Source organism: Cupressus sempervirens, chromosome 6, assembly GCF_028749045.1.
Source record: "Cupressus sempervirens isolate cs-2001-9-10 chromosome 6, ASM2874904v1, whole genome shotgun sequence".
Classification (NCBI taxonomy): Eukaryota; Viridiplantae; Streptophyta; class Pinopsida; order Cupressales; family Cupressaceae; genus Cupressus; species Cupressus sempervirens.
Genome location: NC_143123.1, coordinates 186,235,823 through 186,255,047, shown reverse-complemented (window position 1 = coordinate 186,255,047; position 19,225 = coordinate 186,235,823).

Sequence of the window (19,225 nt, the reverse complement as noted above, 5' to 3'; positions counted from 1 at the left end):
AATATGTTTTTCTTGTGAAGAAATTGGTCATATTGCAGCAAGGTGTCCAAAAAAGCAAAACAATGATGAAAAGAAAGATTACAAATGGAATGTTAAGAAAGACTTCAAATCATCCAAGAACAAAGGTAAGAAATCATGCTTCATGGCTGAAAATTTTTAAAAATTTTGATAATAGTGAGGATGAAATTGTTTATATTGTTGTTAAAGATGATTCTGACAATGATGAGGAAGATAAAATGGCACTTGTTTCTCATATAAGTAAGAATGATACATGGATTATAGACAGTGGTTGCTCACATCATATGACTGGTGATAAAACTAAGTTTGATCAGTTTGAAGACTATGATGGTGGCAGTGTAAGGTTTGGTAATAATGAACCTCATTTCATAAAAGGAAGAGGAAGAATCTGTCTAACCAAAGAACTTGTATGTAATAATGCCTATTGGGTTGAAGGTCTTAAACATAATTTGCTAAGTGTGGCACAGTTACTCAATACTGGATTCAAGGTGGAATTCATGCATGGAAAGGAAAGACTATTGAATGAGCAAGGAAAGCTGATAGGATCTGGCACCCAAACTAAAGGTAACTTGTTTTATCTAGAACTTGGTGAATGCTCATGTTTTATTGCTCAAATTGAAGAAAGTTGGTTATGGCATAAAAGGTTGTGTCATGTCAATTTTGATAATTTGGTAAAAATAAGCAAATTCAAGAAAGTGAGAGGCATTCCTAACATTAAGAAACATGAGGTTGGTCTATGCAAGAATTGTCAGATTGGTAAAATGGGAAAGACTAGTTTTAAAAGTAAGAACTATTAGTCTGAAGATATATTAGAAATTGTGCATACTGATTTATGTGGACCCATTTGAATAGAAAGCTATACTGGAAAAAAAAATTTCATTCTTTTTGTTGATGACTACTCAAGAATGATGACTGTCATGTATCTAAGGAATAAATCAGAAGCATTTGAGAAATTCAAATGGTATTTGGCAAGAGTAGAAAAAGAAACAGGAAAAAGACTAAAATGCTTAAGGTCAGATAAAGGTGGTGAATTCATCTCACATGAATTCAACAACTTCTGCATTGAAAAAGGTATTAAAAGACAGGTCTCAGCACCAGGAACTCCTGAACAAAATGGAATAGCTGAAAGAAGAAACAGATCCATCATGGATTGTGCAAGAACCCTGATGATAGAAAAGAACATTGCTATCAAATACTGGAAGGAAGCCATCAGCACTGCAGTTCATACCTTAAATCGAGTACAGTTGAAGAAGGACTCATTCAAAACTCCCTATGAATTATGGTATGGCTACAAACCCAATGTAAGTTATCTGAAAGTATTTGGAAGCAAATGTTATATTTTGAAAGAATCTAGAAAAGGAAAATTTGATGTAAAAGGTGATGAAGGAATATTTTTAAGATATTCTTGCAAAAGCAAAGCATATAGATGTTTAAATCTATCCACTCACAAAGTCATAGAAAGTGCACATGTGAAAGTTGATGATTTTGCAAACAAATCTGAAGAAGAAAGCAAAAAGGTACCTAAAGATTACAGAAGATTTGTTTACATTAAACCAGATACTATACCAAGCATACCGTTCACTCAAGAATCCTCAACTCCTAAGTCATCAATAATCGAGTTGCAAAAAGTTCAAACCGAGCCACAGCAACATTCAGACATTACCGAGCAAGTGTCTACCGAGTCTGAAGCGCCCGAGCCAATTCTTACTGAGCCAAAACAGCCTGAACATGAAATTGAAGCACAAGGAGATAGCAATGAAACTCATTCAAGAGGCAAAGAACCTGTATTAGCTAAATATGTTAGAAGACATCATGCACCAGATCAGATCATTGGAGACAAATCTGAAGGAACCTTGACAAGAAGCAAGCTGAAAAATACTTGTTTACTTGTTGATTTTGAACCTAGAAGCATTAAAGATGCATTGGCAAATGATAGTTGGATTGAGGCAATGAACGAGGAAATAGAACAGATAGAGAAGAACAAGACATGGACTCTTGTACCTAGGCCTAAAAATAATAATGTAATTGGAACCAAGTGGGTATTTAGAAACAAGTTGACTGAAGATGGTAAGGTATCCAAAAACAAAGCCAGATTGGTATGCAAAGGATACTCTCAAGAAGAAGGCATAGATTATGGAGAAACCTTTGCTCTTGTTGCAAGATTGGAAGGAGTCAGAACCTTACTTGCATATGCTGCTCACAAAGGATTCAAAGTTTATCAAATGGATGTCAAGTTAGCATTCCTCAATGAAATACTGGATGAAGAGGTCTACATTGAACAACCTAAAGGTTTTGTTGATCCAGATAAAAAGAACATGGTCTGCAAATTACACAAGGCACTGTATGGTCTGAAACAAGCCCCTAGAGCATGGTATGAAAGATTGCATAACTATCTTATTCAGATTGGTTTTCAAAGAACTAATGATAATAGTAGCTTGTATATAAAGAAAGGACCAGATAATAAGATTGTCTTGGCAGAAATATTTGTAGATGATACTATTTTCATAGGGCATGATGATCTTTGCAAAGAATTTTTAGAACAAATGAACAAGGAATTTGAAATGTCTATGTTTGGTGAAATAAAATTCTTTGTTGGTCTTCAAATTCAACAAAATAAGAATGGCATCTACATCACTCAATCAAAATACATCAAGGAGATATTGAGAAAAAGTTTGGTATGGAGGACTATAAACCTGTTGGAACTCCTATGTGTACTGGATTGAAACTTACCAAAGATGATGAATCCAAAGAGGTAGATCAAACATTGTATAGATCTATGATTGCAAAGTTGCAATACGTAGTTCATACCAGGCCAAATATTGCCCTTGCAGTTGGTATTGTTGCAAGATTTTTAGCAAATCCAAGAGAAACTCACCTGATGGCAATCAAAAGAATAATGAAATATTTGAAAGGAACTGAAGATTATGGCTTATGGTACAAATTTGGAGGTAATTTGGATTTGAAAGTGTTTACTGATGCTGATTGGGTAGGAAACCTTGATGATAGAAAAAGCACAAGTGGAGGAGCATTCTTTCTTGGAAAAAGATTGGTTTCTTGGACAAGCAAAAAGTAGAATTGTACATCCCAATCTATAGCAGAGGCAGAGTATGTTGCTACAGCAGTAAACTGTTCAAATATTGTTTGGTTTAAGTAGTTATTGCAAGGAATGAAGATGGAAATCAAAGAACCAGTTGTCATGTTCTGTGACAATACTAGTGCAATCAACATATCCAAGAATCCAGTGATGCATTCCAAGACCAAGCATATTGCAATAAAATATCGTTTTGTCAAAGAATTGGTGCAAAACAAGGAGATCAGATTGGAAAATGTCCATACAAAGGAACAAATTGCTGACATATTCACAAAGCCTTCACCTAAGGATGCATTTTTGTATCTCAGAGGTAAGTTAGGGGTCATTCCCCTATTTGAAGTCCACTAAAAATAAGTTCTAGTGATGCATCAACACATACAAGATTGAAGACCTATTTGTTGATGCAGTTTAATCAGAAATCATTGCATATGAATCAGTACTAAAGGTACATTACAATTCACTTAACTTCTATTGTCTTTGGCATGTGTTGTCAAAGAGGGAGAGATTTACTGTCATATCCTTCTGAAATTTGTGAGATTTGAAAAATTTTCCATGAAGTCCCTTAACAGAGGGAGATTATTGAAGGAGGGAGAATTTTGTTATCTTGTTGGACTTGTTTTCAAAATTTCATTATGTTATGACATGTTGTGTTGCCATCAATGCCAAAGAGGGAGATTGTTGGATAATGTTGTCCTTGATGTCACACAAATGTCATATCAGTCATTAGTCTCAAGTTCACCGAGCTCAGACAGTCTGCAATGCAATCTACAATGCCAACCGAGCTCACTCAATCATCGAAGGAAATGTGGAAGATAGTGTTAACCGAGCTAACTCGATCAACAAAGGAAAGGTGAAAGACAGTGTTCATTGAGCTCACTCGATCAACGAAGGAAATGTGGAAGTCAATGTTAACCAAGCTTCACTCGGTCTCCAAAGGGTAGTTTCCACCGAGCTCACTTGGTCATCAAAGGAATCATGGAGAAGTCAGTGTTAACCGAGCTTCACTCGATCTCCAAAGGGTAGTTTCCACCAAGCTCACTCAGTTATCTCAAGAAACTCAGTACTTACCGAGCTCTCCCGGCGATTGAAGGATTGTCACAAAATTTGTTGTATTAACCGAGCTCAGTCGGTTAACACAGGAATTATTTTCTAAACCAAGTTCACCGTGTAGGGTTGGCCAGTATAGGGATTTTCTAATTAATTACTTCTAGTCAACTGTTGTAATTATTTATTTAGTCAATGATTCGAGCCGACTCAGATAACCTGAAAGGTATATATGGTCATTCAAGTTATGAATTGAAAGGTGTGTGATTGTGAAAAAGAAGTTATGAATGTGAAATATAGTATGAAATGAAAAGGTGAATGTTGAGCAAAATCTGATGAAGGATCAGATGTGTTGAAGGAGCTATAAAGTTGTATTTGATCAGTAAGGATCCACTCAAGCATAACAGAGATCTGTAATCAGCAAAGATAAGTTGCACATTATATCAGGTCACTTCATTGTTGCTTTCTAACCATTGTAACAGTGAATTCAAAATCTCTTAACAGAGTTGGTTTAACAGCCATTCAATAAATCCTCTAACAAAGTGACAGTTCAATTGAATTGTTCTAAAGACCTCTAGCAAGGCCACTCCTAACAGGGTGATTAAATCCTTTAACAGGGTCACACCTAACAATGTGTTTTTGTAACCTTTAATAGGGTTGGCTCCTAATAGGGCTCACTTCAGAAGAGTGAAAAACAGTATCTAGTTACATTGGTGGTTTTTACCATATTGGGTTTCCACATTAAAACTGGTGTCTCTTGTGTTCTTAATTGCTGAATTTCTTTGTACATGATAACATATCAGTTCTTAATATTTATCATTTTTTGCATTATCAAGTTTCAGCATTTTATATTAATCAAATCAAGGGTATATTCAGACATCTTAGGGACTATGGAAAGTTTTGTAGTAACTGATTCACCCCCTCCCCCTCTCAATTACTCTATTCTCATTTCCAACAAGAAACAACATCACTCTTGCTGCTTCTACGACATCTCAACAATCCCATTTTTCTTAGGTGTTCTAGGTGCAGATTGCTTCATTTTGATTTGATTCTCTTCACAAAGTATGTTAAACTCTCTAGAAGTGAATTATCCTCCTCTATCAAATCTCAAACACTTTATCTTAACACCATATTCATTATCAACTCTATTCTTAAATATCTTAAATTTTTCAAAAGCTTTAGATTTCTCTTTAAGAAATGCTACCCATATCATTCTAGTGAAATCATCAACAAAAATCATAAAATACTTTTCACCGTAGAATCCTCTTGTTCTAGAAGGACCACTCAGATTTGTGTGAATGATCTCCATCTTCTCTATGGTAGTGAACTTCTTGCTAGGAAATGATACTTGCTTCTACTTAGCGAAAATACATTCCTTAAATATAACATTAGTAGGCTTAACAATATTAGGCAAGTCTCTGACTGCAAAAGTGCTACTAACCTTCACAATATTATCAAAGTTTATGTGATAGAATCTTTTATGCCACAACCAACAGTTATCCACTTGAGCTACCATACATGTCATTTCAGTAGGATTCAACTGAAATACATTACCTCTAGATCTATTGCTAGTTCCAATCATCTTACCATCTTTATCTTTGATAATGTAGGTCTTCTCAATGAACTGCAATAGATAACCATTGTCCACCAACTGTCCAACACTCAATAAGTTATGCTTCAATCCATCAACAAAATAAACATCATTAGTGTTATTTTTACCATCAAGAGTAATGGATCCAATTCTTGTTATATGATAGGTTGCATTGTTACCAACTCTAAAAATACCTCCATCATTATTCTTGAACTTAAAAAACTTATTCATATCACTAATCATGTGATGTGAACAACCACTATCAAATATCTTATCAGATTTCTTTTCCACTTGGAAAACTAGAGCTCTTTCTCCTCTAATTTCTCTATCAAAATCATCTTCCTTGGTAGCCACAAATCCTAATTCATCATCACTTTCTCTTTGACCTTTCTCATCAAATTCTTCATCTTCATTTGCATACAAATAATTTCTATCTCTATCTCTTCTCTAGAGGGTTAAACTTTTTGTTATACATTTTCTCTCTTTTAGGACATTTAGATGCATAATGACCAAATTCATTACAAGTCCAACATTTAAAGATTTTCTTACCATCTTTTTCTCTTCTCACCAAAATGGCTATTCCTTCCTCAATCTTCTTGTCTTCATTAGATCTATTACTACCAACAAAATCTCCACATGTACTTGCACTCCTTGTCAAATTACGCTGAATGTTTATAGCACTAAAAGTTGTTTTCTCTCTTGCTAAATCTCTAGACTATCTCAGATCTTCTTCTTCTTATTCTAATCTTCCAAGAAATATTTCCTTTGTGAAACCCTTGGTGTAGGGCATTACTAGTTAAATCATCTAAGCTATTGGCTTGAATGTTGGTAACAAAATTTTCAAGATTTTCCATATAACTTCATCATCTTCCTTGGTTCCACCATAAGACTGAATTCCTACAACAATTTTTCATATTTTTCCAAAATAACTTCTTAAAAATTCATCTTCCATCATTTTAGCATCTTGAAATGCACATATCCAATTCTATTATCTCATTCTCTTTGCGTGATCATCATGTTCAAAAGTAGAATCTAATGCTTTCCAAATTTCATAAGATATTTCAAGTGACTTTACCTGAATGTACTCATTCTCTAGAAGATTTATTAGTAGAGATTCTCTTTCTCTCATGTTACACATGAATAGATCTCTCTCTTCTTCACTGTAGCCTTCTAGCTTTTCTTCTTCAACAATTGTCTTCTTACTCTTTGTCAAGATCCAATATCCCGAACCCATGCACAACAAATGAGTCTTCATCTTCTCCTTCCAACTATCATAGTTGGCCCCATCAAATCTAGGATTTTCCTTTCTAAAAAGCTTCACCATTGATCTCCCAAAATGGCTATTCCTTCCTCAATCTTCTTGTCTTCATTAGATCTACTACTACCAACAAAATCTCCACATGTACTTGCACTCCTTGTCAAATTATGTTGAATGTTTATATCACTGAAAGTTGTTTTCTCTCTTGCTAAATCTCTAGACTATCTCAGATCTTCTTCTTCTTATTCTAATCTTCCAAGAAATATTTCCTTTGTGAAACCCTTGGTGTAGGGAATTACTAGTTAAATCATCTAAGCTATTGGCTTGAATGTTGGTAACAAAATTTTCAAGATTTTCCATATAACTTCATCATCTTCCTTGGTTCCACCATAAGACTGAATTCCTACAACAATTTTTTATATTTTTCCAAAATAACTTCTTACAAATTCATCTTCCATCATGTTAGCATCTTGAAATGCACATATCCAATTCTATTATCTCATTCTCTTTACGTGATCATCATGTTCAAAAGTAGAATCTAATGCTTTCCAAATTTCATAAGATATTTCAAGTGACTTTACCTGAATGTACTCATTCTCTAGAAGAGTTATTAGTAGAGATTCTCTTTCTCTCGTGTTACACATGAATAGATCTCTCTCTTCTTCACTGTTGCCTTCTAGCTTTTCTTCTTCAACAATTGTCTTCTTACTCTTTGTCAAGATCCAATATCTTGAACCCATGCACAACAAATGAGTCTTCATCTTCTCCTTCCAACTATCATAGTTGGCCCCATCAAATCTAGGAGTTTCCTTTCTAAAAAGCTTCACCATTGATCTCCCAAAATGGCTATTCCTTCCTCAATCTTCTTGTCTTCATTAGATCTACTACTACCAACAAAATCTCCACATGTACTTGCACTCCTTGTCAAATTATGTTGAATGTTTATACCACTGAAAGTTGTTTTCTCTCTTGCTAAATCTCTAGACTATCTCAGATCTTCTTCTTCTTATTCTAATCTTCCAAGAAATATTTCCTTTGTGAAACCCTTGGTGTAGGGAATTACTAGTTAAATCATCTAAGCTATTGGCTTGAATGTTGGTAACACAATTTTCAAGATTTTCCATATAACTTCATCATCTTCCTTGGTTCCACCATAAGACTGAATTCCTACAAAAATTTTTTATATTTTTCCAAAATAACTTCTTACAAATTCATCTTCCATCATTTTAGCATCTTGAAATGCACATATCCAATTCTATTATCTCATTCTCTTTACGTGATCATCATGTTCAAAAGTAGAATCTAATGCTTTCCAAATTTCATAAGATATTTCAAGTGACTTTACCTGAATGTACTCATTCTCTAGAAGAGTTATTAGTAGAGATTCTCTTTCTCTCATGTTACACATGAATAGATCTCTCTCTTCTTCACTGTAGCCTTCTAGCTTTTCTTCTTCAACAATTGTCTTCTTACTCTTTGTCAAGATCCAATATCCCAAACCCATGCACAACAAATGAGTCTTCATCTTCTCCTTCCAACTATCATAGTTGTCCCCATCAAATCTAGGAGTTTCCTTTCTAAAAAGCTTCACCATTTATCTCCCAAAGTTGTTAAGCTTATCCTTCAAGGACCTGATACTTTGATACCAATTTTTAGAATATATAGTCCATTGATATAACTGAGAGGGGGGTGATCAGTTATCCAACTAATATCAAAATTATCAACCTTAAACAAAATTAATCATATGATTAATATAAATTGAAATCACAACAATATACTCATACACAATAACACTAGATATGCTAACTAGGGAAACCCTTGATTAGAGGGAAAACCCCAACGGGGATGGTACCCACAAGATGATGTACTAATATAAATATTCCTTGTTAGAGGATTGACCCTATTAAGAATCTATGAATACATTCAGTACATATGAGTCCCTGTTAGGAGACTTTGAATCCTTGTTAGGAGATTTCAACCCTATTAGGAGTTGTGCCAACCCTATTAGGAGTTGTGGAAGACAGTCGGACCCATTTTCCAGATAGCTTCAAGGGAAAGACCAATGAACCCATTTTCCAAATGATCTCTATATTATTCCTTGTAGAATAATAGAATGGTACTATACTATTCCTTCATCTTTCTCTATCTTGTCAACCGGACCTCTTCTCCTTCTAATCTTGTAACCAAATCATGAATCTCATATCCAATAATCCCTTGGATCACTTACATGCATCAAGATCTTTGTCTACTACTTAGCTAGTCTTTACAGAAACCATGCTATGTTGATGTCAATGACAAACATAGTCATGAATGCAACATGTCAATATTCTCCAATGCTCAAGATACTCCCCAAATATAGTATCATTAGCATTTATGCTAACACATTGAAGGAGAACTCCCTTGGAACCCCAAACCAATAAAGGGAAGATGATAAAAATACTAGTGAAAAACTATTTTATCTCCAAGTGGTTAAACTCAATAGAATAAGTGGCCAAAGCAACCCCAAATTGAAGAGATGTGAAAGATGTCAACCAATTTACATTTTATGACCAATTCCCATATGATTGTTTATGTCACAAAACTTAAGCAATTATGACTATGATCAAGTAATCCATAAATGGAAACCATTTGAAATGTAAATCCATAGTATGTGAATGAATGTCATGGCCCTTTACATTCTAAACCCACTATTTCAGTGATTATGTAATGATCAACAATTCAAAAATAAAGTCAAATCGCTCCACACTATTACTATCACAAAATTAAACAACTATGAATGTGGTAAAGAAATAAGAACCCAATACAAAAGTGGAACTTCTGATCCAATTCTCTTAGAATATTATTTAGTTCCCCTTTCAATCATATGTAGCCATTAAAATCATTCATTTCATCAAATTTAATATCAAAACAATTTGAGTTTGCAGTCACAATGAACAAACTTTACACAATAGTCAAACTAGGGCTTGGTAGATCTCCCCAATTGCATAAGCTTTTGGTCTCTAACCACCTACAATGGATAGAAAATTCAAAATTATAACAGAATATAAAAGTATATATTTTATCAATGGTGAAACTTGGAGTAATAAGAAATCTTTGAGAAATCCTTTCGAAGTGAGGGTTTGTTGGCAAGTTGGAAAGAATTAATTGGTTCTCCCTCTTTTTCCAAGGATAAACTTGAAATTTGACTCAATTGATAATGGATTCATCATACTTTATTTCCCAAGTGGTTTAAAAAATAAATCAATCAATATATACGAGTGCCACATGACTGAACTATAAAGTTGGAGGAAAATCATAGTAAAATTGCAATGATTTTATTAAGATCTTCCCTCCAACTCCTTTAGATGTACATACTCAACCCAAAGATGGGTATTTGAACATCAAAAAAGTATTTTCAACTATCTCCAACCAAATTTGAATTATTTGGACATTGGCTCCTTAATTGACAACTTGTTTTATAAAGTTACACAAAGTCGTCAAGCGACTTTAGTGCAACTTTTTGCAACATTTACTATTTACTTCCAAATGAATTCAAATCTTTCCTATGACCTTATGAACATGTGAAAAATATCTATTAGACCTCATTTTAAATACTCTTACCCCTAGTTGACTAGTTGATCACTTTTGACCAATAAGGCCTCTTGGACCAAATGACTACAAGATGGTTCATTAGTCCTTGCAATCCAATGCATGCAAAAACATCATCTAACTATGAATTGGTTTTTAAAAGGACCTTTTGATGGTCTTATTACAATATTTGACCAATTAATGGCCATAGTTACATTGGTGCACCTGCACCACGTGTCCTCACTGGGATGTATAATCATGTATTTCAATATTCAAAATGCTTGTTAATCATGTGAAATGTAAGTTGATCTGGACAATAAATAAAATTCCATAAATCTAATCCATACCTAATAGAGTTCTAATGCCCCTTTCTAGTTAAGTTAGCCTTTGTGGACCCAATCCTTACTTTCCTTGATAAGGATAGAGAAAAATAAGTAAATTAAGTAATAATTTCCATGAGTTGGGATGTCACCTCTAACAGTTAATAAGTTATAATAAAATAATACTTAATACCAACATAAGGGGTATAGGTTGCCAAAAATAAGTGGTCATTTATGAGAAGTTACATTTGACTTTCAAGGAAATGTGGGAGCTATTTGAGGAGGATCTTGCTAGAGTTAATATCATTTGATATGTTATGGGGTAGTGAGTTTTGGGCACCCAAGTGGGACCTCCTATGTTTATATGTTGAAGTGCTTGGTTTATTTTGAACCACTTTCAAACACCATATTGTTTCTACTACAACTTGAACCATGTGTTTAACTAAGAGTCTATGAATGAAAATCCTTGGAAGGCAATCTCTATTAGAGGCTTTAAATTTTGTTGAAAGTTTTATTTTATGATTCTAGCAAGTGTTCGTATGTATTTTATTTGAAATATTTCAATATACTTGAAAAATGAAATACATGATCTCTTGAGTTCTTTATTGATTCATGATATGTCACTAGATTTATTTTGTCTGCTATGATGTCTGACAAGAGTGACTAGAGTCCTATATTAATTCATGATCTTTATTTGTAGATTTATTTTTGTGAGTTATGATCTTTGACAAATAAATTATCTAATCATATTCATTTAGACCTCTACATAGTCATTTCAAGATTTGAGCATCTCTTTTTACAGAGTGGAAGGTTCCAAAACACATAGCTAAGATTAATGGGAATTTTTTTTAAAAAATTAGTAGCCCTAATTTTCTAGGCTACAAACATGAGTGGATAGAGTAAATGAATAAATGAAAGATTTTAACAAGAAACATGAAATCAACACATCATTGGATTGACATGTTTATATATGGCTACAATTGACAACAGTGACATGTTGCAGCTAATTTTTTTACAGTCAACGTGTTCACCTATAGCTCCAAAAATAATTTGTAGAAGCCAAAAATGAATATTGATCCTTTTTAACATAGATTACTTCATTTAGCGTCAATTTTAATCTCTACATGCATAATTTCCTTGCTAAAAAAAGAGGAAAACACTTTAACATACCTTGCACTAGTTTTGAAGATAACCTTGGTTGGACTTTTCCAATCAACAAATGAAAGAAGATTCTTGATAGCTCTAATAGTTGTTCTTATTTTCCCCTAAATTTTGAGCAGCAAAGATTATCATGTATGATATTCTTAGATGATTTCATTAATAGGAAGTTGGAGCATATCTTTTGAAATGATATTATTTTTTCAAGAGCAAAAAGTCCAGGTTAATTATTTTGTTAAAGGTTTCAATGTCTAGACATAAAACTAAAAAATCATTTGTCCAATTGGCATATAGCGTGGATTATGCATAGTTTACACATATTTTTATGATACGCTTGAACTGAAATTCAAGAATTGATAATGATGAAATGTATCCATGCATGTTGATGGATGGGTAGATTCACGAGAAAATACAAAACACCAAATACAATGTGCTACAGCACAATAAAAATATATTATATTTCATTCATCTGTGATTTTAAATGAATACATAGTGCCTTTTTATAGGCAAGTTTATAATATTCTAGAGAAATCTAGCATTAGCCAGCAAGACAAAATATCTACAAATTTCTAGAAAATACTACAGCCAACTCAAACTTCTGGAAAATACCTCAACTGACGCAACCTAAATCTAAACCTAATAATCTAGAAACATATAATGACATACAATTAATTCTTAGTATAAATTACTATTTCTAACACTCCCCCTAATTTCTACTATCAAATTTTATTGCATATAAATTCCAATGTGCCATGTAATCTTCATATATGTCAATGCATGAGTAGTGTCTTCCAAGGCTACGGACCTTAATTTCTACAAACATTTTGTAAGCAATTGGCTACCAACGATTTCATCTTTTCATAGAATCCACTGATAATCTTCATAATCCTACCTCATCTGTCACAAATGTTAGTGATAGGGTTTACTAATAACCTTTTGCCTCTTTGATGCCTTGCTTTAATCAGTTTCCCAATGCTACTCCATTCCTTCTTATACTTGAACATTTTTACTTGAATAAACCTTTGATCATTCCTACAATTCTTTTCCAATTTGATCCATAACTCCATCCACAATCCATTTTTATACAACCTGCTATAGAATCATTTTTGCAATCTTAATTCCAACATGTCGTACAACAATAATTTTTCAAGCCACAAATATTACAAGGATGTATATCCGAACATCTATCCTTTGTATGCCCTTTCCTGTTACAATGTGAACATTGCACAATCTTTATGCTTTCAATTGATTCTCTTGAACCTTTATTCATCTTTTCACTACCTACATCATATCCAAGACCTTCATATTTTTGCCTAATTGTAGGCTCAATCAGATTCCTTATTCCTTGCTCATGCTTTCCTAGACCTTTACCTTTGAAACCCATTCTTTTCATAATCTCCAAACCAACACTATTATTATCATAACAAACAAAATCTACAAACTTCTTGTCATTTTCTTTCCTACACTTTTCATCACAAACATTTTCAGCTTTAGCAAAATCACATTTCTCAATTGCATAATCACACAAATCATTTGTGTCACATGATACATCACTTACAAATGCTTTCACATTCAAACATTCTTTCTCTTGTTTCAAAGTAGATAATTCCTTCTTTAACATACTATTTTCCTCTTCCAATTTCTTCACATTTTCTTCTAAAACTTTGTTCTTTTTCTCAGCATCATCAAACAAATTTAACTTTTCTTCTAATTCTTTATTTTTCTCTCTAAGCTTACATGTTTCCTTCACCATTTAGCAACACCAACACACCACTTGTTCTTTTATCACAATCTAAAATTATGTCCAACCTTCTATCCAACTAGGCTCTGATACCAATCTGATGGATGGGCAGAGGCACAAGAAAATACAAAACACCAAACACAATATATTGTGGCACAATAAAAATATATTATATTTCATTCATCCATGATTTCAAATGAATTCATAGTTCCTTTTTTATGGGCAAGTGTACAATATCCTAGAGAAATCTAGCATTAGCCAGCAAGACAAACTATCTACAAATTTTTAGAAAATACGATAGCCAACTCAAACTTCTAAAAAATACCTCAGCCAACACAAACTAAACTTAAACCTAATAATCTAGAAACATCTAATGACATACAATTAATTCTTAGTATAAATTACTATTTCTAACACATGTTTCTTGGGTTATGGGCATTGTGTTGTCTGATATAAGATTCAACAACATTTTAAAAATAGATTGCCCTAAAATGTACATAAATCTTGAGTAATGTTACTGAGTAGATGGTCTTGAAAATAGGTAGCCCTAAAATTCATTTTATAGCTAGAAACATAGCCAAATTTATTGGAATGAAAGAATTTGATCTAACTGTGCATCTTGTTCCCAATGACTATAACACGATAACCCCTTGGCCATAAATTCTGAAACAAAAAAAAGACAAGGCTTTTTTTTATAATTTATGAAAATAAAAAATGTGAAAATTGTGTGCTACATTCATATTCATGCTGAATGGGTTAATTTGTGCTTAAAATTGAAGGAATAAATTAAGAAAGTACAAGCATCATACCTTATTGTGCTTATAATATTCCATATCTGTTCAAGAATTCTCATCAATCACAATGTTGAGAGGCCATGTTGGGAGGTCATGTATGATTGGGAACTAGCGAAGAAATTGAGGATGTTAAAACAACATGCTTTGCATTGGTTGTTTGGTATTCTTCCAGAGTGTTTAGCATTCCTTTAATTGATGCACTCAAAAGCTCTGTATGCATGAGTTAATGACAATTAAAGTGAATTAAAACTATAACTTCAGCAAAAAATAATGAGACAATCTAAATTGAACATTTTTCTTAACCTAGGGATCCTTCATTTCCTCAAGTGTGCACCAAGATTCCAAATGGAAGACTCACTCGCGGGCATTTTGAAACTTTTTCATCAAATCCATTTTATGTATATCTTGAATTACTTGCAATCTAGGATAGGAAACTTTTATCAAGCAATCTCTCAAATAGATCATATCAGTTGTAATTTGGATTTGCTAGATTCAATGAGGGATAAGCCTTCAGCATATTTTATAAAATTGTAATGATTTTTTAAACTTGTTTTAAACTAACAATTGTATCCAAACAAAGCTCAATGATTAAGTAAAGGTTATATGATTTTAATTCTAGATAAGGGGACAACTAATTATAATTTTAGGAGGAATATGTGTTAAGTGTTGGTTTAATACACTTGGTCATATACAATACATTTATTGGCAGTCATTATTTTTGAGACCTAAAACAAATAGAAAAATGATGTCTTCATACCGTTAAGTCACTACAAAGTATGTTATTAATCAACATGCATCCTAAATACTTTAATATATAATTTACTTAACTTAAATATGTGAACTAAAATGTGATGCTTTGGCACATCTTTTTAATTATGTCATAAAACAAACCTAATTAACTTACTCAACAATTAAATTAATGGTTCAAATATAATGTATCTAAACAAGTTTCTTTTCCATATACCCATCTCATTCCATTTGAAAATAAATAAATCATAGATGAAAATATTTAATTTTATGACATGTAAGATAATTGTATTTTCCTTGCTCCACCTAAGTTCTTTTATATGGGACCAAAATTTGGGGACACTATTACATAAAAGATAAACCAAACTAAAGTAGAAGAGTACTTCAGTTATTAAAGTAAGGTCATGCTTAAATATCAAATTTTCAATTATATTAATGATTGTTTATTTATACTTATTATATCAAACATTTAAATCATATCTACAATCTACCTATCACATGAAAAATTCTCTTATGTGTCAATACCCAACATAATTTTCTATTGTTGTACCAAGTCCTCTATAAAATAAGTAGATAAGGTGCCAAATATGATATCGTCAAAGTGTACCTATGGTCCAAATGGTTAAAGTCTCAATAATATTTTACTTTGAAACTTAAATTATTGTAATATACATTTTTAATTTGAGGATGGGATCATCAAATCTTTTTCGCATATTTTAATGTTTCTTGAAACCCTTTTTGCATTAAAACTAATCAAATAATGTTCCTTATCATATTTGTAAAACGTGTTCAATGGAGCTCACAATCACATGATCTCTTCTTACTATGAGTTAAGGGGTTCATTATAGGTACAATGAGACTAAAAAGACAACAAGTGGTTCATTCAAAAGGCATTTACATTTTTTATGTATATCTTAAATAATATTGTACTTGAAACAATTCTATTCTTTTGCTATCATTATCATCATCACAAATTTTAAATCAACTTTTTGCACCTATCTTCCTTAAATTAACTAATAATTTGTTAACAAACCTATTTCTTATGTAAAATAAAATCATTTTTCTTCAAACTTTTCTTTCTTTGCTTCTTTATTCCATAATAGTTTATAATTTAAATTACATAGTTTCTATATTTTATAAATAATAACTCATAAGAACTCTTATCTCTTATTATAACACGTGGCACACTTGGACCATCAATAAATTACCACTTAATTCCTTTTATAGAAATGCAAAGGTTTTCTTTGAATTGAAATTAGGTGTTGTTTTGTGGTTAAGAGAATTCAAAAGACAAAGTTATTTCCTCAATAATTATACAAGATTCAAGCTAAAATGACTAAATGTAGTGGTTTTCTTGTTTGATTCACTTGACTCATGATTATATTGTATTGAAATTGTTAATGATTTTATATTTTTTTAATGTCAATGTGATGTGCAATTAAACTAAAAAATGAACGTAGTTGTATTACTTTACCCTTCTTAAAATAGATATCAAACTACTGAGAAATAACAAGAGTATCCAAATTTCATAATTAAAAACCCTTACTTACAAATAAGTTTATATATAAATGTATAATTAATAACATAGACGCCATATTTATGCATATGAATACTAAGCTATACATTTTTTTAAACTTGAAAATCATTTTTATAAATGCTTTTGTCTCTTATTTATTTATTTTATATAAATATTTAAAATAAGAAAATACAACTTTGATAGATCTTATTTGTTGTTCAACAAAACTTTGATAGATCTTATTTTTTGTTCAATAAAATTATTTAATTAACTCAACTCTCAATATAGAACAAAATAAGTTTCCTTAGTATAATTCATTTAGTATCTTCTACAAATCATATAATTCATAATATTTTTTATCAAATAAAATATTGAATCTAAGTATGGATCGTAGAATGTGATCTAAAAGATTGATAAATAAATCTAAAGTATACCAATTTTTTATTAAAAAACAAATGAGTTTTTGTTAGATGTAATGTTCATTACAATGAACAAAATGTGAAAAAAAATATTATTATTATTATTATTTATATTCTATTAGTCAATTTAAAATATATTAAAATAAGTTACATGAACTTTTAATATACAAATTTTTCCTTCTTCATAGTTATCTAGACACTTTTTAATGTTAATATTTAATTTTATCATCCATTTGTTATTTTGCTTCATCACATGTTATTTCTCCTGTCTAGTATTTTCATCCATACTCAACCTACGTCAATGATATTTTTCCTTATCTAGGTTTTTTAAGGTAACTCAATTGATTCATTATTGAAGCCTCTAATGGAAAGATGCATCATTCTGTCAATAAGATTTCATAAGGTATCATTGTTTTAACTTTAAGGCTACTAATTATTAGATGTTTTAGGATTAATGATAGGTGAGCAATAAAAGTTATGAAAAAATTAAAGAATGTATTAATATGATAAAAATATATATTATTGATCATTCATTTAGTAATTTTTTTGGCTGACTAATTATTAGTGATCAATTGTTTAGTCATTGATTTACTCATTTATTTAGTCACTTATCTTTGTCTAACATTGTGATTTTACCCGATGTCTAAATTAGTCATTTATTTAATCACTTGTACTTCTAATTTACAAAATATTACTATAATTTTATCATTTTTAGTCACATGACTAGACATTTTAGTCCTGTGACTAAATTTTTTCATCATATAGTCATTTATTTGCCAAAATTCTACTAGTGGCAGAAAACTCTAGTATACCCCAAAAATCATGAATGCAATTTTTTTAATCTTTGACTATAGTGACCTACTTGAACATATTTTTGGAGAAAATAATAGGAATTCAATCAAATAAATTAATGGAGCCCCACATCCCAGGAAATCACTTTCATTATCATCATCATCATTATCTTAACCTTAGATCCAATCAAGAATCACTAAAAGTTGAATTATTCTAACTTGTAATCTAGTTATAAAGAATTAACAAAAGCACATTATTTTAGCCTACAATATATTCAACAAATAAATGAAACTTATTACATTTCAGAGCCTTGTAAATTTTGGCCATGAGGATGACCACTATAAACCATGTCATTAGAAGGATCTATTGCCTCTGGCCAGGGAAGCAATTCTAAAGATTGAGTCATACAGAACAAATTCAAATGTATTCTCCAAAGTAGCAACAACCCATATTTAAATTTTTTTAATTTGTACTAAAACACCAGAGTGGTCATATAGCTAATATTTTATGATTTTACAATTCTTATTTAAACTACTTACCCGCTTTAGCACATCCTTTGTTAATCCCATATTACACGAGGATCATAAAATTGTGTCTATAGTTTACCAAAATTTCAACCATCTAAATATGAAACTTTAAAAATACACATAAAAATTACTCCATTTGATGTTAGGAAAAATTGTTGCTAAACCTTAAGTGTTATCGTCTAAAACATAAAGAAGATGTTTATTGCTAATCATTCTTTGAGTTGGGCCACCTATAAGTAACTAGGATTGAAAAGGACAAGTCATATTAATTATTAATTTATTGGCTATAATAAATTGTGATAAAGCAAGCTCATCTCACCGCTAAGGAGAATGATCACCATCATGTGATAGTCTTGAATACCTGAAAAAGAAAGAGAGCACCAAAAAGACATTATTAATTGGATGACTTGAGATAGAAAAAAACCTATCCATAATATATCTGAACATAAATCAAACATCATAAAACACATAATAAAGAAATGAATCTTTAGTGTTCCATTAAATAAAAAACCCATAATATATCTCAACAGAAATCAAAACTAGTCATAAAATACATAGTAAAGAAAAGAATCTTTAGTGTTCTATTACTTCTACTATTGAAATTTATTTATTTTTAAAAAATAAAAAATTTAATGCAAATGT